This window comes from Thalassophryne amazonica, chromosome 3 (assembly GCF_902500255.1).
Source record: "Thalassophryne amazonica chromosome 3, fThaAma1.1, whole genome shotgun sequence".
Classification (NCBI taxonomy): Eukaryota; Metazoa; Chordata; class Actinopteri; order Batrachoidiformes; family Batrachoididae; genus Thalassophryne; species Thalassophryne amazonica.
In genome coordinates, this window is record NC_047105.1 from 114,462,349 (window position 1) to 114,484,574 (window position 22,226).

Here is a 22,226-nt window from a genome sequence, read left to right on the forward strand (position 1 = left end):
GAAGCAGCACCCAGCTTTTCATGTCATGTTTTACAACTTTCACTCCTCATGCTCTTAAGAATATGATTTTAAAGCATCAGATGGATGTTTGTGCCAAAAAGCCTCTTCATTCCTCACAGCCACTGATTTACTTGTGATCATAGCTGAAGGAACTACAATAGCAGTGACTCATTTTTATCTTTTAACCATTGTTTGCTTTTTGCAGTTTGTAAATGACATAATGACAATCATTGATTGTCAATTCACTTGGATGAGATAAAAAAAAATCCTAAACATGCTAATGCATGTACAGACCCACAGCTGAAGTTTTTAAATATGAAATCAGTAAGTAGACATGGATGCATATGATGCACTGCATGTGATGTCTTAATTTTCATGCGGACTGCAGAACTATCTTTTAAATATGGGTGTTTTATAGTATATAAAAGACTGTGGAACAGTGATTCCAGTTTTGTTATAAGTAATTTGCAGTACCAATGAAAGCATCCATCCCATTCAAACATTCTACTAAGGTCGGGACTTGTCATAATAGTCAACTATGACTAGGTACTAGGTACTACTATGTAATGCCCAACTAGTTGACTAATTTTCTTCGAGTTGACTGCTTCTGTAACTCAAATTTTCCACCTATCACCTATTCCACCTACCAAGACAAATATGCATCTATGTTCCAATTTTGACAGAGTGGTGCTTTCGTAGGGATTTCATAGGTCTGTGAAAATAGAATCATGGGGTATTTTTTTAGAATTGTCTTTGCAAAAGAACAGAGAATAAACGATTTTGAGCGATTGGCGTGTTTGTGGCGCGATATCGTGTCGTGTCGCCCTCCTCCCCAAGTTGAAAAATGTGAACTTTTTCGTTTTGTCGAGTTTTGTCGCGTTGCGATAACCAATTTTATATATAGTTTATACTTGATGTAGACATGTCCTGTCTCTGGCAGCCAGCCAGTGAGCAGGACTTATGTCCCTTTTGTCCTTTATTTCACAATTATGACAGAGTTTCAGGGGAGAGCGAGCAACAGCACCACAGCAGCGGCAGCAACCGTTTTTTTTTTTCACGTGCGCGCACAAATGAATTGTCCGTGAAGATTATTTTATTAACTGCACAGATATATACTAAAACAAATGGTGACTGGTTTATAACACAATTATGACAGAGTTTGAGGGGAGAGCGAGCAGCGCCACCGCGGCAGCCAGTTTTTTTTTTTCCACATGCGTGCGTGAATGAATCGTCCAAGAAGATTGTTTTATTTATTAACTACACAGATGTATAATAAAACAAAAGGTGACTGGTTTATAACACAATTATTACATAGTTGGGGTGGAGAGCAAGCAGCAGCACCCCAGCAGCCAGTTTTTTTGTTTCACGTACGCGCTCGAACAAATCGTTCATGAAAATAATTTTATCAACTACACAGATGTATAATAAAACAAAAGTGACTGGTTTATAACAGGATTATGACAGAGTTTGAGGGGAGAGCGAGCAGCAGCGGCAGCCAGTTTCTTTTTTTTCACATGCACGCATGAACGAATCGTCCGTGAAGATAATTTTATTAACTACACAGATGTATAATAAAACAAATGGTGACTGGTTTATAACACAATTATGACAGAGTTTGATGGGAGAGCAAGCAGCAGCACAGCAGTAGCAGCACTGCAACAGCAGGGGCAGCCAGTTTTTTTTTTTGTTTGTTTTTGTTTTTTCACGTGCGCACGTGAACAGGACACGAGGTCCTCAAACTGGGTCCTGGAGAGGTGGAAGTACCGCTGAAAGCGGCCGTCATCCAGACGCATTTCCTGCAACAAATGATGAATTTGTGGCGTTGCGTGGCATCCGGTGTGAACGCGGCTCAAGCAGAGCGACGCACCAGGCGATGGTGGCACATCCATCACCAGGTGAGGGATGCAAATTTGTAGCACCGCGTGGCGTGTGGTGTGAACGTGGCATAATGATTTTCCTTAGTCTTCACAGCCCTGCGTTCGACCCATCACTCGATGTTTCTGTTGTGTATTACATTCTGTATTTGCTGAGGTAGCAGGGATCATGTATCTTCCATGGTTACCAACGTAAGTTATTTCATGTCTATAGGATATTACATAGACTCAACAAATGTGCTTTATCGATTATGGTGCATCAAGGTTCACCAGATTTTAATCAGTTTGTCCTTGTTGGAGATATAGAAGGGTATTTGTTTTAGAGTTACTGTGTTACAAACTGGCTGTGATGAACTAACCCATGAATTCATCTACAGTTTTGTGGTATAAGGCTCCCACTTTTATCAGCACAGGGAGAACAGATTTTTATTTTTGATTGTTATGCATTGTTGTGTGTTTAAGTTTGTATAACTGCCTGTGTGTGTGTGTGTGTGTGTGTGTGTGTGTGTGTGTGTGTGTGTGTGTGTGTGTGTGTGTGTGTGTGTGTGTGTGTGTGTGTGTGTGTGTGTGTGTGTGTGTGTGTGAGACAGAGCGAGAGCTTGTGTAACTTGTGGGAGAGGAAGGTGTGAGAGGAGAGCAAGGAATGTGTGGGAAAACTCACGCTGAAACACTTTACATGCTCACACACTCCTGTTATTTTCTGCAACACGACTGCATCGATTTCTTCCATTCCACTGTACTTTGGTTCTAATCACACATGTAACTGCAAAATCTCTGAGCTTTTCTTCATGTTGAGGGTTGAATACAAAAAAGCAGCAGCATCTGCATCCACTGGTGACTTTGTATACCTCAGATTTCCCACTTCTCCATGTGACCCTGAAGTAGTCATTATCACAGTGATTGCTGCCTGGAGACGCTCGTACATCACTGTTAAAAGCTGTGCGTTAAACTAAGAGCAGATTGATTAAAAAGTAAACAGGGCTGAGAGGAAATCAGAAGGGCAGCAATTCATTTCTGTTTCACGTTGAAGTGTCTGAGTTTTACGTGGCCTCATCCAATCGGTTTGCATGACTGTGTTCATAAAACCAGCAATGGAAGCGACAGTAGACTGACTCAAAGGTTCAAGGGCACATTAAACACATGCTCAAGGAGATGCCATTACGTCTGTGTGTGCGTGTCTGTGTGTGTATACGTATTGTCATCTGCCTCCTCAAACACTTCATACATAGTAGGTTGTGTGCATGCATGAAGGAATCAACTGGACACTAAAGGCTTCAATGTTTTTGTATTTTTTTTTTTCGATTTGCAAAACTTTTTCTCTCTGTGACGTCCGTTTCACAACAGGAAAGAGTGACAGTCCCAAAGAGTGGGCTCATAACGTCACATCAGGCTTTTAACTCCAATGAGGAGGCAATGTTCTCAGCTATATTTGTTAGTCTGTCAGCACAGTATCTCAAAATGCCTGAATGCTTTCTACAAAAACTCATGAAGATGTAGGCCTTGGACTAAAGAAGGGCTTTGAAGTAGACATAGAGACAGAATAAATTTTACCTGCACATGCAGCAATGGTGCATATGGTGTCTGTCTGTGAACAAAATTACTTGAAGATTTCAATCTGATTTGGAACAAACTTAGTGAAATATACTCAACAAAAATATAAATGCAACACTTTTGGTTTTGCTCCCATTTTGTATGAGATGAACTCAAAGATCTAAAACGTTTTCCACATACACAATATCACCATTTCCCTCAAATATTGTTCACAAACCAGTCTAAATCTGTGATAGTGAGCACTTCTCCTTTGCTGAGATAATCCATCCCACCTCACAGGTGTGCCATACCAAGATGCTGATTAGACACCATGATTAGTGCACAGGTGTGCCTTAGACTGCCCACAATAAAAGGCCACTCTGAAAGGTGCAGTTTTGTTTTATTGGGGGAGGGGGATACCAGTCAGTATCTGGTGTGACCACCATTTGCCTCATGCAGTGCAACACATCTCCTTCACATAATCCGTGAAGAGAACACCTCTCCAACGTGCCAAACGCCAGCGAATGTGAGCATTTGCCCACTCAAGTCGGTTATGACGACGAACTGGAGTCAGGTCGAGACCCCGATGAGGACGACGAGCATGCAGATGAGCTTCTCTGAGACGGTTTCTGACAGTTTGTGCAGAAATTCTTTGGTTATGCAAACCGATTGTTCCAGCAGCTGTCCGAGTGGCTGGTCTCAGACGATCTTGGAGGATGCTGGATGTGGAGGTCCTGGGCTGGTGTGGCTACACGTGGTCTGCGGTTGTGAGGCTGGTTGGATGTACTGCCAAATTCTCTGAAACGCCTTTGGAGACGGCTTATGGTAGAGACATGAACATTCAATACACGAGCAACAGCTCTGGTTGACATTCCTGCTGTCAGCATGTTAATTGCATGCTCCCTCAAATCTTGCGACATCTGTGGCATTGTGCTGTGTGATAAAACTGCACCTTTCAGAGTGGCCTTTTATTGTGGGCAGTCTAAGGCACACCTGTGCACTAATCATGGCGTCTAATCAGCATCTTGGTATGGCACACCTGTGAGGTGGGATGGATTATCGCAGCAAAGGAGAGTGCTCACTATCACAGATTTAGACTGGTTTGTGAACAATATTTGAGGGAAATGGTGATATTGTGTATGTGGAAAAAATTTTAGATCTTTGAGTTCATCTCATACAAAATGGGAGCAAAACCAAAAGTGTTGCGTTTATATTTTTGTTGAGTGTAATTGAGGGTGAGCTAATGTCAGTGCGAGTTGATTTTGAGAAATCAATCACTTAATCAGTCAATCTGTTGAAAGCCATTTGGGTGGAAAAAGTGTTAATTGTTAACGCGTCGTGGATCAGCTGTTTTTAGCGAGGACATTCAGAGCTTCTCAGAGTTTTAAAGAAAGGGAGAAAAAGCGTAAAAAATGTTTTTGTAAAGCTCAGTGCAGGTGTGCTGGTGTCACTGCACTTTGAGAGACAACAACTGTTTTTTGAACTCGGAGAAGCTGCGGACAACCGCGGATTAAAAGATCGCAGCTTGCTGAAAATGGACAGTTCAGCCGAACCCCCGACCCCCTGCCTACGGGCCAGTTTAATGCTGCAGTCGAAACTGCAATGCAAAAATAATAGTAAGGCACAGTGACTTGGAGAAGTAACTTTAATCTGATTACTGATTTGGAAAGATTAACACGCTGGATTCCTCATTACTGAAGAAAGCGGTCTGATTACTAAGTAACACGTTACTAAGTAATGCGTTACCGGCATCGCTGTACATATCTTTATATCAATGGCAGCTACATCAAAGGTCTTGATAGATAGATAGTCACGCAGTATATTATGGTCAAACTGAATCATAAAGAATGAATTTGCATGACTCAGTGTCAAACATGTAATGGCATTGCAATCTCTAATGTAATCTCTGTAATCCTCCCATTGATTTCCACGTAATATGCGGTCGTACCTTGGACAATCTGTCGGCACTTCAACTTAGAGTGGTAACTTTGTTTAAAAATGGGTTTTATCTTCATTTTACATATTAAGGGTCCAACCCTGAGACAGTTCATGCCGGTGGCACTTTCTGTTTGCAAAGATGTCTCTGCACTTTTATCTTAGACAAACAACAGCTCTGTCTCAGTTTTACCAATTATTCCATTAATTCAGATACTGAAATTCATGTAACAGAAGCACTAAGTAACAGAAGGAATAAGTGCAGCCACCAGGACAACTGACCAGCATCACCCATTGTCTACATCCCATGGGGAAGGAATTGACATTCTCACATCTGTCTGTTCAGCCATACCAGATGCTGTTGAAAACCATTCATCCAAAAAGCAGTAAACTAATAAAAAACTAATAATAATATAAGAATTACAATTATGCAGGGGTGGTGGCCAAGTGGTTAATGCGCTTGGTTTCAGTGCAGAAGGCTCCGGGTTCAAATCCCACCCCTGCCACATTTCTCCATGTAATGTGGAGTTGCGTCAGGAAGGGCATCCGGCGTAAAACCTGTGCCAATTCAACATGCAGATCCACCTTGGATTTGCTGTGGCGACCCCGAGTGCAAACAAGGGAGCAGCTGAAGGGACTTTCTTTTAAAAAGAAGTCACCCACATGGGGTGTGCAGCCAGTACATTCTGAGTGCCGGTCCCAGGCCCGGATAAATGAGGAGGGTTGCATCAGGAAGGGCTTCCGGCGTAAAACAAGCCAACCCAACTATGCAGACCAAGAATCGAATTTCCATACCGGATCGGTCGTGACACGGGTTAACAACGTCCGCCACCGGTGCTGCTGCCCAACAGGGTGCCGGTGGAAATTGGGCTACTTCTGGGCGAAGACGATGAAGAAGAGGAGGAGAATGTTTCCACAAACAGCGGGAGAAGAAGAAAACTAGAAGGGTGGAAATGATAGTGGATGTTGGTAGTATGACTGGTAAAGGGAGAGAGCTGGCTGATATGATGGAGAGGAGAAAGGTAGACATATTGTGTGTGCAAGAGACCAAGTGGAAGGGAAGTAAGAGCAGGAGCATCGGCGGTGGGTACAAGTTGTTGTACCATGGTGAGGACAGGAAGAGAAATGGTGTTGGGGTCACTTTAAAGGAAGAGTATGTTAAAAGTGTGTTGGAGATTAAGCGAGTGTCTGACAGGGTGATGAGTATGAAGTTGGAAATTGAAGGGGTGATGATGAATATCATCAGTGCATATGCCCCACAGGTAGGTTGTGAGATTAAGCAGAAAGAAGATTTCTGGAGTGTGTTAGATGAGGTGGTGGAGAGTGTGCCCAAGCATGAAAGAGTGGTGATAGGAGCAGACTTCAATGGGCATGTTGGTGAAGGGAACAGAGGTGATGAGGAAGTAATGGGTAGATATGGTAGATATGGTATCAAGGATAGGAATGGGGAAGGACAGATGGTAGTTGATTTTGCAAAAAGGATGGAAATGGCTGTGGTGAATACCTACTTTAAGAAAAGGGAGCACGGGGTAGCATATAAGAGTGGAGGAAGGTGCACACAGGTGGACTACATTCTTTATAGGAGATGCAAGCTAAAAGAAATCAGAGACTGTAAGGTGGTGGCAGGAAAGAGTGTCGTTAGACAGCATAGGATTGTTGTTTGTAGGATGACTTTAGAGGTAAAGAAGAAGAGAGTGAAAGCTCAAAGGATCAGATGGTGGAAGCTGAAGTAGGAAGACTGTTGTGTGAAATTTAGCAAGCAGGTGAGCGAAGCACTGGTTGGAGGGGAAGCAATTTTGGACAACTGGAAAAGTACTGCAGATGTGGTGAGGGAGACAGCTAGGACAGTACTGGGTATGACATCTGGACAGTGGAAGGAAGACAAGGAGACTTGGTGGTGGAATGAAGAGGTCCAGAAAAGCATATGGAGAAAGAGGTTGGCGAAAAAGTTGTGGGATAGTCGTAGAGATGAAGAAAGTAGACAGGAGTACAAGGAGATGCGGCGTAAGGCGAAAAGAGAAGTGGCAAAAGCAAAGGAAAAGGCATATTGCAAGCTGTACAAGAAGTTGAATAGTAAAGAAGGAGAAAAAGACTTGTACCGATTGGCCAGACAAAGGGACAGAGCTGGAAAGGATGTGCAGCAGGTTAGGGTGGTAAAAGATGCACATGGTAATGTGCTGACAAGTGAGGAGTGTGTGCTGAGAAGGTGGAGGGAATGTTTTGAAAAGCTGATGAATGAAACAAAAATTAGCGAGAGAAAAGGCTGGATGATGTGGTCAGAGTAAATCAGGAAGTACAAGAGATTAGGAAGGAAGAAGTGATGGCTGCTATGAAGAGGATGAAGAGTGGAAAGGCAGTTGGTCCAGACGACATTCCAGTGGAGGCACGGAAATGTCTAGGAGAGATGGCAGTAGAGTTTCGAACCAGATTGGAGTGGAGATGAAGTGTGCTGGTTCCTATTTTCAAGAACAAGGGTGATGTGCAGAGTTGCAGTAACTACAGAGGCATAAAGTTGATCAGCCACAGCATGAAGTTATGGGAAAGAGTAGTAGAAACTAGGCTTAGAAAACAGGTGAAGCATCTGTGAGCAGCAATATGGTTTCATGCCGAGAAAAAGCACTACAGATGCAATGTTTGCTCTGAGAATACTGTTGGAGAAGTACAGTGAAGGCCAGAAAGAGTTACATTGTGTGTTTGTGGACTTAGAAAAAGCTTATGATAGGGTGCCAAGAGAAGAGCTGTGGTATTGTATGAGGAAGTCTGGAGTGGCAGAGAAGTATGTTAGGGTAGTGCAGGACATGTACAAGAATAGTGTGACAGCGGTGAGATGCGCAGTCAGAATGACAGACTCATTCAAGGTGGAGGTGGGATTACACCAAGGATCAGCTCTGAGCCCTTTCTTGTTCGCAGTAGTGATGGACAGGTTGACGGATGAGATCAGACAGGAGGCCCCATGGACTATGATGTTTGCAGATGACATTGTGATCTGTAGTGAGAGTAGAGAGCAAGTTGAGTATAGTCTGGAGAGGTGGAGATATGCTTTGGAGAGAAGGGGAATGAAAGTCAGTAGAAGCAAGACTGAGTACATGTGTGTGAATGGGAAGGAGCCCAGTGGAATAGCGCAGTTACAAGGAGTAGAAGTGGTGAAAGTAGATGAGTTTAAATATTTGGGGTCAACTGTTCAAAGTAATGGAGAGTGTGGTAAAGAGGTGAAGAAGAGAGTGCAGGCAGGGTGGAGTGGGTGGAGAAAAGTGGCAGGAGTGACCGAGGAATATCAGTAAAAGTGAAGGGGAAAGTTTACAAAACAGTAGTGAGACCAGCTATGTTGTACGGCTTAGAGACGGTGGCCCTAACAAAAAGACAGGAGGCAGAGCTGGAGGTGGCAGAGCTGAAGATGTTGAGATTCTCTTTGGGAGTGACAAGAATGGACAAGATTAGGAATGAACATATCAGAGGGACAGCTCAGGTGGGATGGTTTGGAGACAAAGTCTGAGAGGTGAGCTTGAGATGGTTTGTACATGTGCAGAGGAGGGACCCAGGGTATATAGGGAGAAGGATGCTGAGGATGGAGCCACCAGGCAGGAGGAGAAGAGGGAGCCCAAAGAGGAGGTTTATGGATGTGCTGAGGGAGGACATGCAGGTGGTTGGTGTGACAGAGGAAGATACAGAGGACGTTGTTCGACCAGTGAATCGTTAGTTTGACAAAACAAGATAGTACTTTTGCAAAAGCAGAAAACCTATCAGCGGTCAAAAAGTTAAAAATGCAGATCTGTAAAGAAAACCTTCGGTGATGAACGAGGACAGAAGACATAGCAAACAAAGAACAAGGAAAACAAAAACCAGCAGACAAAAAGGAGAGAGAGAGACAGAGACCTTTCTTTGTTCCTCATTGGCTTTTAAACAGACTCCAAATGTGACTCTAAACTCAGACCACACAGTGTATTGGGGGATTCAGATTGCTTTTGGACCATTTCATTCTGAATGAATGAATGAATGAAAACTGTTTATTTCGAACATTTGATACAACAACAATTACAAGATAGATCAGTAAAGACAACAACAAAAAAGTTCCTACTGTGTACCCAACATGTCCGAAAAGGGGTAGGGTGAAGCATCAGCTTATTTATCCCTACCCCTTCTTCCCCACAACCAGTAATACCCTTTGCCACATATACACATAGATTCCTACACACCTAAACCGATATCAATATATATATATATACATATATATACACATACACATACATATATACATACACACATCAACATACATACACATATATACACATATACATATATACACATATATATACACCTTCACATACCTACTTACATACAAAATACTATATATTTACAAGCCGAAGCAAAAAACAAAAACACTCTAACCCTCATTACCCTTCCTCCTCCCTATACCCAGAAAAAACGCTGTTTGAACTGGTTCATGCTTGGACATTGCTTGAGCCCCACTCCCAATCTGTTCCACATCCTCACCCCACAGACAGAAATACAGAAACCTTTTAATGTTGTTCGTGCCCACTGATGCTTTAAATTAAATTTCCCCCTCAGACTGTAATCCCCTGATCTGTTAAAAAACATATTTTTAATATTTGCTGGAAGTAAATTGTTTATTGCTTTATACACAATTTGTACTGTTTGAAAATGAACCAAGTCTGTGAATTTTAAGAATTTGGATTGTAAAAATAGTGGATTTGTATGATCTCTATAGCCAGTATTATGAATAATTCTTATAGCTCTTTTCTGCATTACTGATAGTGATTGTGTTGTACCTTTATAAGTATTACCCCATACCTCTGCACAGTACTGTAAATATGGTAAAACCAGTGAGCAGTAAAGAATGCGGAGTGAGTTGTGGTCCAGAATATGTTTCGCTTTGTTTAGAACTGAAATGCTTCTTGACAGTTTACTTTGTATATGTTTTATATGAGTCTTCCAGTTTATCTTATCATCTATTATCACCCCCAGAAACTTATTTTCATGTACCCTTTCAATATCTACCCCCTCGACTTGTAACTGAACCTGTATGTCTGTATTACAATAGCCAAATAACATGTATTTTGTTTTACTTAAGTTTAATGATAATTTGTTTCTGTCAAACCATATTTTCAATTTTCCCATTTCTATACTGATCCTCCTCAGTAACTCCTGCAAATCCCCCCCTGAACAAAAAAATGCTTGTGTCATCTGCAAATAATACTAATTTTAATATTTTGGAAACATTGACAATATCATTTATATAAATTAGAAACAGTTTTGGACCCAATACTGACCCCTGTGGGACGCCACAAGCATTGTCCAAACATGATGTATATTCCCCCAACTTCACAAACTGTTTTCTGTTACTTAAGTAGCTTCTCACCCAGTGCAACACCAACCCCCTAATCCCATACTGTTCAAGTTTATTGATTAATATGTCATGATTAATTGTATCAAAAGCCTTTTTAAGGTCTATAAATATTCCAACTGAATGTAATTTGTGGTCTATGGCATTTGTAATCTCCTCAACTGATTCTATTAATGCAAGTGATGTTGAACTATGTGCTCTGAATCCATATTGACTATCAGTAAGTAATTTATGTTTATTTATGAATTTGTCTAATCTATTATTGAATAACTTTTCTAATAATTTGGAAAATTGTGGAAGCAAAGAAACAGGTCTATAATTTGTGAAGTGGTGTCTATCCCCAGTCTTATACAACGGCACAACCTTAGCTATTTTCATTTGATTGGGAAATTTACCGGTTTGAAATGATAAGTTACAGATGTATGTTAACGGTTCTACAATCCATTCAATGACCTGTTTTACCACCACCATATCAATTTCATTTAAATCGGTAGATGTTTTATATTTACAATTATTCACAATGTCTATAATTTCTTTTCCAGCCACTGCTGTGAGGAACATTGAACAGGGATTTCTTTCTATGAGATTATTATCCCAATCCTCAGGTTGGGAATCGGGAATTTTTTCTGCCAAGCTTGGTCCAATATTTACAAAAAAATTATTAAAACCGTTGACTACCTCATCCTTATTTTCCTTCTTGACATTATTATCAATGAAATACTGAGGGTAACTCTGTTTTTTATTACTATTTTTGATAATGCTATTTAATATATCCCATATTCCTTTAATATTGTTTTTGTTATTATATAATATGTTACTATAATATTCCTTCCTACATACCCGTATAATATTAGTTAATCTATTTTTGTATTTCTTATATCTATTTTCTGCCTCTTTAGTCTTTAGTTTTATGAATTCTCTATACAGTGTATTTTTCTTATTACATGCATTTCGTAACCCTTTCGTCATCCATGGTCGAGCTTGGATTTTTTGTTTTCTGTAGTCTTGTTTAATTGGACAATTTTTATCATATATCCATGGTCGAGCTTGGATTTTTTGTTTTCTGTAGTCTTGTTTAATTGGACAATTTTTATCATATAATGATGTAAATATTTGTCAAAAAGTTTCATATGCACTATCAACATCACTTTCACTGTATACCTTTTCCCAGTTTTGCTCCTGTAAATCCTTCTTTAGTGTGTTCATGTTTTCCTCTGTCCGCACTCGCCTGTATTTTATTTTCTCCTCTGGCTGATTCCGCCGATGGTTTCTATTATAAACGATGAAAACTGGTAGATGATCACTAATGTCATTGATTAATAATCCACTCACAGTGTTATTCTCAATATCATTGCTGATATATTATCAATTAAGGTGGCACTATGGGATGTAATTCTGCTTGGCCTGGTGATTTTTGGATATAAACTCATACTGTACATTATACTGATAAATTCATCTGTTATTTTATGCTTATTTGGATTGAGCAGATCAATATTTAAGTCACCACAAATGAACACAGTTTTTTGATTAGTTTTTGAGAACATTTTTCCCATACAGTCAGTGAATGTTTCAATACTAGATCCTGGTGCTCTATATATACAGCTGACTAATACATTTTTGCTTTTTTCTTCACATATTTCAATAGTTATACATTCTAATAAGTTATCAATCACAGTTGTCATATTGTCTACTATTTTATAATCCATGTTCTTATCCACATACACAGCCACTCCTCCTCCACTCTTATTTTTTCTGTTTACACAATTAAATTCATATCCATCCAGTTCAAAATCCATTCCTTTATCTTCATTGATCCATGTTTCTGATATAGCAATTATGTTAAATATTTTTTTAAACTGACTTAAATATTCATTAATGTTGTTAAAGTTTGCATATAGACTTCTGCTGTTGAAATGGATTATTGATAATTTGTTATCCGTTTTAATGATCCGATTAAACTGTTCATCTGTATAATAGCAACAACTGTCATTGATATTTGAGAAGAAATTATTGTCCGGGTCTATATCGTGCTCCAAGTCCAGTACATTGTGGTCTGTGTATTTAAATGTTCTCAGTTCTACTTTTCCATGATCAGCAATCCTTTGAGTTATATCCTTCTTGTCTCCAGATGTAGATGAATAGGTAGTAGATGAATAGGTTCCTCTGGTCTGTGTCATGGTGTTGTGATGTGTTTGTGTCCTCATACCTTATTGGTCATATTTGTCCAGATCCTCGCTTTAAGAAACACTATTGTTCATATTTGTCCAGCTCCTCGATGTTCCTTATTGCCATGACTTTGCTTGTTCTGGTGATCCGTTCAGTTGATGAATATTTTACAGTTTGAAGTCCATGTGTGCTGGATTTTTCCCTGTTTCTTCAAGAAGCGTGCTTTCCTGGCGATGTCGGCATTCCGTTTGGTGAGATGTTCATTGATGAATACGTTTGTCCCTTTCAGTTTTCTTCCTTGTTTTAACAGTGCTGTTTTGTGTTTTCTGTTGATGAATCTCATGATGACGGTTCGTTTATCACCGTCATTTCTCCGGGGCAGAGGGTGGCACGCTTCAATGTTATTTAAATCCATTTCTATACCTTTAGATAGGAGGAAATCAGCAACCTGTTTTTCCACAGAGCTGACCTCCTGTTTACTGGGCTCCCCTCCGCTCTCATCTGTTACCGCCCGTGCGTAGGACCGTGGTTTGATATGAAGACCTGTGATGATGACGTCATTAATTCTGGTGTACTGCTCCAATTCAGCCACTCTATTTTCCAGCTGCACCAGATGCCGATCTTTCTCGGCATTCTGGAGCCGTAATGCCTTCACCTCCTCCACCAGATCCATAATTGATTTCTGTTGCTGCTTCACAACAGAAATCTCCTCTGATAGAAAGTCCAGAGATTTTTTAATATCGTCACCTTCCTCCGCTGTCAGAACCTTCTTAGGCCCCATGGTCGGCTTATGAGCAGCTTGTCGATCGCCGATGTTAACAGCCTGCGTTGTTTGTCACCGGGATGGATCTGCACTGCGCTGGTGCCGCGCGGCCTCGGTGTTTCCGCGCTGATGGATCCACGGTGGCTGCACGAGGCCTCGGGGAAGCGGCACTTGTGACGCGCGGCTCTAATGACGCAGCGCGCGGCCTCAGTGAATTCACCACGTTGGGCGGGCCTCGGACGTTGTTGCTGTCCAGTCGCGGGGCTAAGTTGCCGGTTGAGGTGGTATTCCCACTGTCCGGGTTGGCAAACACCGGCGTGGCAGATGGCAACTACAAACACCACCTCTGAAAACTCAGGTACAAACTTTTTGCAGCTCGCTCTGACGACACGCAGCTCTGACTGACTGTGACTGACGCGTTCTGTGAGTGTTTCAATTGTTTCAAATTAATTCCGGTCCTTAGTAATCAAAGAAAGATAAAACACTGAGTAGGATGGTTCCTAATCATATTTGCCATCTGACTAATTGGTTAAAATGTCATTCTAATTAGACTTCACACGCAAGATAAATGAAATAATTAACTACAATCTCATTTCAAAAATAATGATTTGACAGAAGGAATAATATTTTGAAAAGAAAAAAACAGTGTCTGTGAAATATTGCCAACCACGGTCAGCAGATGACACAGTCTATTCAACGGGAAGTGAGTTAGGGGTCTGTGTCCTCTCACTTCACTTCTACACTTCCGATAGAGAGTGTAGAAATTGTTCCTTGATCAATCCTGATTTACACCAAAGCAGTTTAAGGCGGTGGTGTAAAAAATATAGTCGCACATCCTTTCGAAGGGCAAACACATTCCATCCATCAGTCCTGTGTGTCTTGAAAGAAACTCCGTGCCTTGATGACGACCAGCCTTTCTGCTACACTATACGTTTCTTGGACAATGAATGTCCAAGTGTTTAGTCCTGGTTATAATATCTGGACACTAACCAAGGAACTAATGTGATGACTGCACCCTTTCATAACATATCTCTTTGAAGGATCCTTGAGTACCGCTGGAATGACTTTGTGTCAAACAGCTGTTGCTGAGGCAGACTCAGGTGAGGAGCATCACTTGCATTGTGTGGGAATGTGCTGGATGGCAGTGTCAGCTATGCCATTTTGCAGAGAGCCCCAGCAGCTGGAGAAGTGTGCCTTGTGGTGGTTCCTGGGTTGTTCCACACCATCCTCGCCAAGCTGAGGGGACTGTTTGGGTTTTCTTCCAGTGATCATTTTTTAAATTTGTGCATTCATTTTCAGCTGACCATTCAGGTCACCCGCACTTCCTTCTCCTTGACCACATCCGGGGATTCTGAAGCATTTCAAAGTAAGCTGAGAGGTATAGTCCTTCCAACATGTCCTGGGTCATCCTCAGACCTCCCAGATGGACGTGCCCTTTAAGACCTCCCAAGGGAGTCAAGCAGGTGGCATCCTTACTAGGTGTCTGAACGACCTTCGCCGACTTTGTCCGATGCAAACGAGCAGCGGCATGATGTTGATTCTCTTCCCTTCACCTGGGGAGGTGATGGTCTAGTGGTTAAGCGTTGGGCTTCAGACCAAAAGATCCTCGGTTCAAAACCCAGCCAGACACAAAAATCATTAAGGGCCCTCAGGCAAGGTCCTTCATCCCCTAGTTGCTCCTTGTGTATAGTGAGTGCCTTGCAGGGCAGCATCCTGACATGTCAATTGGTAAATCAAGAGCCTTGCCTTCTGGCTCAGCTCTTTATTTACCATGATGGCTTGGTACACCATCACAGTCGCAGGCTGTCTGTTAATCTCATGCTGCATCTTACCCCCATTGCTGAGGAAGACCCTGAAATGCTTAACCTCCTCCACTTCAGGCAAAAACTCTCTCCCTCCCAGAGGGGACAATCACTCCTTTTCCAACAGAGGATCATGGTCTTAGATTTGGAGGCACTGTTCCTCAACCCAGTTGCTTCACACTTGGCATCAAGCATGCCCAGTGCACATTGGGCATCGCTGTCTCATGAAGACAACAGAGCCACGTTATCTGCAAAAAGTGGAGATGCATTTCTGAAGTTACCACCGGGAACTTTCCAGTCCTGACTGCACTTTGAAATCCTGCCCATGAAATATCTCAAATAAGATTTTTGACAAGAGACAGCCCTGGCGGAGTTCAGTACTCACTGGGAACAGGTCTCATGTGATGCTCAGAATACTGACACAGCTCCTACTTTGGTCGTATACCTGGATCACATGTTGCAGTGGTCACAATACGCTATACTCTGTCGTATGCTTTTTCTGAGTCCACAAAACACATGGACTGGCTAAGTGTACTCTCAAGCCACCTCTGATATCTGTGCTAGGGTACAACATTATAGGGTACAATGTTACACAACCAGGATAGAAACTGCATTACTCCTCCTCAATCTGAAGTTCAGCTCTTGGTCTAACTTTCCTCTCCTATGTAAAGACACAGACCAAGAGTGATTCAAAAAAGACCATTCAAGATTGACACAAAAATTTAAAGTGCCACTTTGCCTAGATTAGGGAAATCGGGGACTTCTCCTGCAGCCAGGCCTTGGTAGGATCTCACAAATGAGCAACTGGTGGCTGGGCCTATAGCAATGGAATTATATAGCAAACAAAATAACATTGTGACAATTCCATGTGGGCTTACAACCCTTGAGAGAATCAAGTGTCTGATACACTCCTCTACGCTCAGTGGACAAGGGCAAAAGCCCACATGAACTGGCAAAATTATTGCATTGTTTGATGATCCTGGATTTTGCAGTTGTTAATCAGTGAAACCCAGAGGCATCACTGACATGTAAATCTATAATCTTTCTCAGATCTACACTGAGCTCCTTGGACTTTCCCATTGAACTACATGCTAATCACTCTAGTGAGTGCTGCCAAACAAATCATTTTCATGTTGGCACAGACAAGCTGCCAAGCTGTTCTGTCATTATCATTAACAATTTAACCCTCTGGGGCCAATGCTGTCGTATACAACGGCTAAAACCATGCTTTACTAAATTCTAAATAACTTTTTAATCATATGAGATAGAAACTTACTTTTTTTTTTTGCTGAAAGGTTAACTCTGCAGACTTTCGAGCCAGCCATCGGCCATCTTTGTACTCCTCATAGAAGCTGTGTGATGACGTGCGCCATGTGAGTGTCCAATTGGAATTGGTTCACCGTCACATGGTTTTTCAAAATCCAATCGTAGGGCAGATTTACCTCGTGAAAAGTCAAAGATCATTTTCAGGAGTGATGTGTTACTAGTTGGCCCGTTTGAATAGCCCCCTGGGTGCTCCAATGAGTACATACTTTTAGTACATACTCAGTGCGCCCTGCGCCATTACACACAGTGATCAGTGAAGCACATGGAGCAGACGGAGAGCCTCTGATGACAATCTTACGTGCTCAAACAGAGTGTGTAACTATCAGGATTGCTCCACTAGTTTGCATGTGAATGTTACTGGATCACTCTGTTGCTTGTTTACCATATCATAGTACTTGTTTACCATATCAAAATAACAAAACGCATAGACCATGTTGTATATATTGTTCAAAATGTGCATTTGTGTTTATTGTTCTACCTTTTTGTTGTACAGACTTTCACACAAGACCTCAAATTACCTTTATAAAGTGTCAAAACAGTTGTAAATTATAGTTTGCTGTGTGTTTTGAATAAATGTGTGGAAAATTATTTTTCGCTTTATTTTTTCCTTGCCTATTTTTGATTGTAAACCTTTATTACACTTATAAAACACAACAAAAACATATATATTCTGAAAGCACAGGTTGTCCTGAAAAAAAAGAGACATAAAACTTGATTGTGGGATGCAGGGAGAGCTGTTAACAGCAATAATAAAACATTTATGCCAGGCGAGTGAACTGTCCAAAAAATGCCCTCGGACCTTGGTCTTGGCAAGTTTAAAAAAACACACATTTTGTAACTTCGATTACTTCTGAATTCATAATCTATGTGGTTGCATGTATTGTTTTGGCACCGTGTTAATGTCAGAAAACCAAAAATAAAGTAAAACCTTTGCACCCAATTCTCGTTTTTTTTGTTTGTTTTTTTTTAAGTTGGAAATAAAAAGATCACTTCAAAGAAACATTGCAGTTTCAACAATGCATTCATGTCCAATATTGGTTTGCACACTGAACAAAAATATAAATGCAACACTTTTATTTTTGGTCCCATTGTTCATGAGTTGAACTCAAAGATCTAAAACATTTTCTATACACACAAAAGACCCATTTCTCTGAAACGTTCACAAATCTGTCTAAATCTGTGTTAGTGAACACTTCTTTGCAGAGATATTCCATCCCACCTCACAGGTGTGGGATATCAAGATGCTAATTAGACAGCATGATTATTGAACAGGTGTGCCTTATGCTGGCCGCAATAAAAGACCACTCTGAAATGTGCAGTTTTGCTTTATTGGGGTGTCAGAAAACCAGTCAGTATCTGGTGCAGATACCATTTGCCTAACGCAGTGCAACACATCTTCACATAGAGTTGATCAGCAGCTATATGCCATGACGACCAACTGCAGTCAGGTTGAGACCCCGAAGAGGACAACGAGCATGCAGATGAGCATCTCTGAGACGGTTTCTGACAGTTTGTGCATTCTTTGGTTCTGCAAACAGATTGTTGCAGCAGCTGTCCGGGTGGCTGGTCTCAGACGATCTTGGAGGTGAACATGCTGGATGTGGAGGTTCTGGGATGGTGTGGTTACACATGGTCTGTGGTTGTGAGGCCGGTTGGATGTACTGCCATATTCTCAAACGTTTGATTCAAACCAAAATGGACACAATAAATGTAGCCAACTAAAACAGATCCAGACACTAAACCCACACTGGCTGCACTGTAATACATCACTAATTAACATGCTGCAGAGCAGAAAAAACACCAGCAACGCCTTGGAAATGATATTGATTTAGGCTCCAAAATCAAAACATTTACTATTTTTGCTTTCAGAAAACAGCCCACATTAAAAGACAGAACAATTGCTATAATAATGTCACAAATACTAACTATATTTGCATAAATACGCTAAACTGAAGAAGCAAAAACATGTACAGTGTGTTTCATAGTGTAATTGATTTTGCTAAACATTTTAAAGCCCTGTGTGCACCCTTTTTACATTTCTTTGTTGTCTGACTCATTTCTGCACTTTACACCTTATATTAGTGGTTATTGATGTTTGGGCAGAAGATGATATTTGCAAAACTTCCAAAAGATTATAAAAAATAGACGTAGAGAGAGAGAGCAACGGGCACTATCTGCACAGTTCAGCAGACATCTGACTGCTTTGACTGGGAAAACATGTTGCAGAGATCTGTCCAGTAATTTAATCTTTGGCCTTTAGAGACATGTGTGTCTGTAGTTCATCTCAGGAGAGGTCTGTTCTGGAAGCATGAGCTGGTGCCATATTTAGGTGCATTTACCACATGATGCAACTGCTCTGGGTCATGGTTTATAGCCACCTAGGCACAAAAGTGGATCAATCCCACTTTGTGAAAGTAGCCATCTGTCTGCTGCAGCCAGAAGAAATGTGATGCATTTCATCTGCCACCTACATGCTTGATCACGTCCTGAGAAGCGCGCCAAGATGTTGTAACTGACATCCCTTCACAATGCAAATAGTACACCTCATTTGAGTTTTTAAGTAACTGTTCATGTCACACAATCATTCTGAGTAGGGGGGCAAGGCTCTCGATTTACCGATCGATCTACGTTCCGATCCTCACCTATGGTCATGAGATTTGGCTCATGACCGAAAGAAGAGATCGCGGGTACAAGCGGCCGAGATGAGTTTCCTCCGCAGGGTGGCTGGGCGCTCCCTTAGAGATAGGGTGAGGAGCTCGGTCACTCGGGAGGAGCTCGGAGTCGAGCCGCTGCTCCTCCACGTCGAAAGGAGTCAGTTGAGGTGGCTCGGGCATCTTTTCCGGATGCCCCCTGGACGCCTCGCTGGAGAGGTGTTCCGGGCACGTCCCATTGGGAGGAGGCCCCGGGGAAGACCCAGGACACGCTGGAAGGATTACATCTCTCGGCTGGCTTGGGAACGCCTTGGGGTTCCCCCGGAGGAGCTGGGGAAGGTGTGTGTGGATCGGGAGGTCTGGGAGGCTTTGCTTGAGCTGCTGCCCCCGCAACCCGACTCCGGATAAAGCGGAAGAAAATGGATGGATGGATGGTATCCAAGGATCCTCCAGAAACGTAGTACCAAAGACATCTAGTGGTCACCTTAGACCACTTGTTAGTAAATTGAGGGACTGTACACTACACAGCAATTTCCACCTCAAAACCTCAGGTCCCGTGTTCCCATGATCACTTTTTTATTTATTTCAGTCTTCTTCTTGCAGCTGCTCCCGTTACAGGTCACAACAGCAGATCAATCGTTTCCATCTCACTGTGTCCTCTGTATCTTCCTTTGTCACACCAACCATGTGCATGCCCTCCCTCAGCACATCCATCAGCCTCCTCTTTGGCCTCCCTCTTGTCCTGCCGGGTGGCTCAATCATCAGCATCCTTCTCCTTATATAGCCTGGGTCCCTCCTCTGCACATGTCCAAACCATTTCTCTGACATGGTCTCCAAACTGTCCCACCTGAGCTGTCCCTCTGATATGTTAATTCCTAAACTTGTTCATCCTCATCACACCCAAAAAGAATTGCAACATCTTCAGCTCTGCCACCTCCAGCTCTGCATCCTGTCTTTTGTGTTAGTGCCACCATCTCATAGCTGTACAACATAGCTGCTCTCGCTACTACACATGTACTCAGTCTTGCTCTGACTGATTTTCATTCTGCTGCTCTCCAGAGCATATTTCCACATTTCCAGGCTAGACTCAACCTGCTCTCTACTCTCACTGCAGATCTACTCTCACTACAGATCACAATGCCATCACATGGAGACTCCTGTCTGATCTCATCCATCAACCTGTCCATCACCATTGTGAACAAGAAAAGACTCAGAGCTGATCCTTGGTGTAATCCCACCTCCACCTTGAATGAATCTGTCATTCCTGTTGCGCATCTCACCACTGTGACACTATCCTTGTACATATCCTGCACGACCCTTACATACTTCTCTGCAACTCAAGACTTCCTCATACAATACCACAACTCTTCTCTTGGCACCCTGTCATAAGCTTTCTGTAAATCCACAAACACACGATGTAACTCCTTCTGGCCTTCTCTATACTTCCCCATCAGTACTCTCAGAGCAAACATTGCATCTGTAGTGCTCTTTCTCAGCATGAAACCATATTGCTGCTCACAGATAACCTGTTTTCTAAGCCTAGATTCTACTACTCTTTCCCATAACTTCATGCTGTGGCTGATCAGCTTTATGCCTCTGTAGTTACTGCAGCTCTGCACATCACCCTTTGTTATGATTTGTCATGCAAAATGAACCCAAATATACAGGTAGTCACAATCACTGGTGACTGATTTAACATAAGTGCAAAACAGTCCAACAATTCAGTTGAAGATGACGAGGGGAAAAAGGAGAGTCAACTCAAAAACACGCACCAAAACTACACGAGGTAAAGACAAACTAGACCAATGACTACCAACTAAATACAGCAAAAAAAACAAGATGGGACAAAAATGCTCAACATACTCACAACCATGGGATGACCAGAAGTAATCAACGTGAAGGAAACAGTAAACTCAGGCTCAAATACACACTGAGGTGATGACACAAATGGATGATAGACAGGCGAAGATAAAATAATCGACAGCTGGGAGAGACACACAGGAAGAAATTACAAGTTACTTCAAACATACAAGCACAGTCAGACCACCATATTAAATCAGGAAGACAAACTATAGTTGATAAAGGAACAAAACCCATGATCAAACTAACCCCAGGAATAAGACACAGCAACAGTGACAAAATAACCAAAGACAGATACGGGCACACATAGTAATACAGACATAAAAGCTCACCGGGACTTAGACTCACACAACACTAGGAACAGTCACCAGAGGGAGTCAGAGTTCAAGGACCAAAACAGAAATAATACCCCAAATGCAAAACCAAGGACAGGCACAAGGGGTAGGCAGAGGAACAAGACAGGCAAATCAAACACAAAGAACACCACCTAAGGGTACAGACATCAATGCAAAGACCACAGATACAACATACCAGAAGACAGATCACAAAACGGGATGAACAAACCACAGATACAGACAGAAGGCGGGACACTCAAAACACAGGATACAATCATAGACACAGGACACACTACAACATCCTTGTTCTTATAAAGAGGAACCAGCACATTTCATCTCCATTCCTCAGACATCCTCTCACTTTCCAAGATTTTACTAAACAATCTATTTAGAAGCTCCACTGCCTTCTCTCCTAAGCATTTCCATGCCTCCACTGAAATGCAATCTGGACCAACTGCCTTTCCATTCCTCAACCTCTTCATAGCTGCTCTCACTTCACCCTAACTAATCGGTTGTACTTCCACTCTCTCCACATCATCTGGCCTTTTATCTCTCTCTCATTTTCTTTATTCATGAGCTCCTCAAAATATTCCCTCCACCTTCTCAAACCCACTCTCCTCAC

General features: G+C 41.9%; 1 protein-coding gene and 1 long non-coding RNA gene across 2 annotated transcripts in view; one reads left to right on the forward strand and one right to left on the reverse strand.

Annotated features, from left to right (window-relative positions):
• LOC117507463 (copine-9-like) overlaps positions 1-22,226 on the forward strand; it is an 863,862-nt gene that overhangs the window by 643,097 nt on the left and 198,539 nt on the right. The window lies entirely within an intron of this gene.
• On the reverse strand, positions 4,489-21,701 carry LOC117507466. The gene is made up of 3 exons (XR_004559718.1): positions 21,618-21,701; positions 20,224-20,228; positions 4,489-4,501 (listed from the first exon to the last, which is right to left on the reverse strand). It is a non-coding gene; the product is annotated as an uncharacterized LOC117507466 (long non-coding RNA).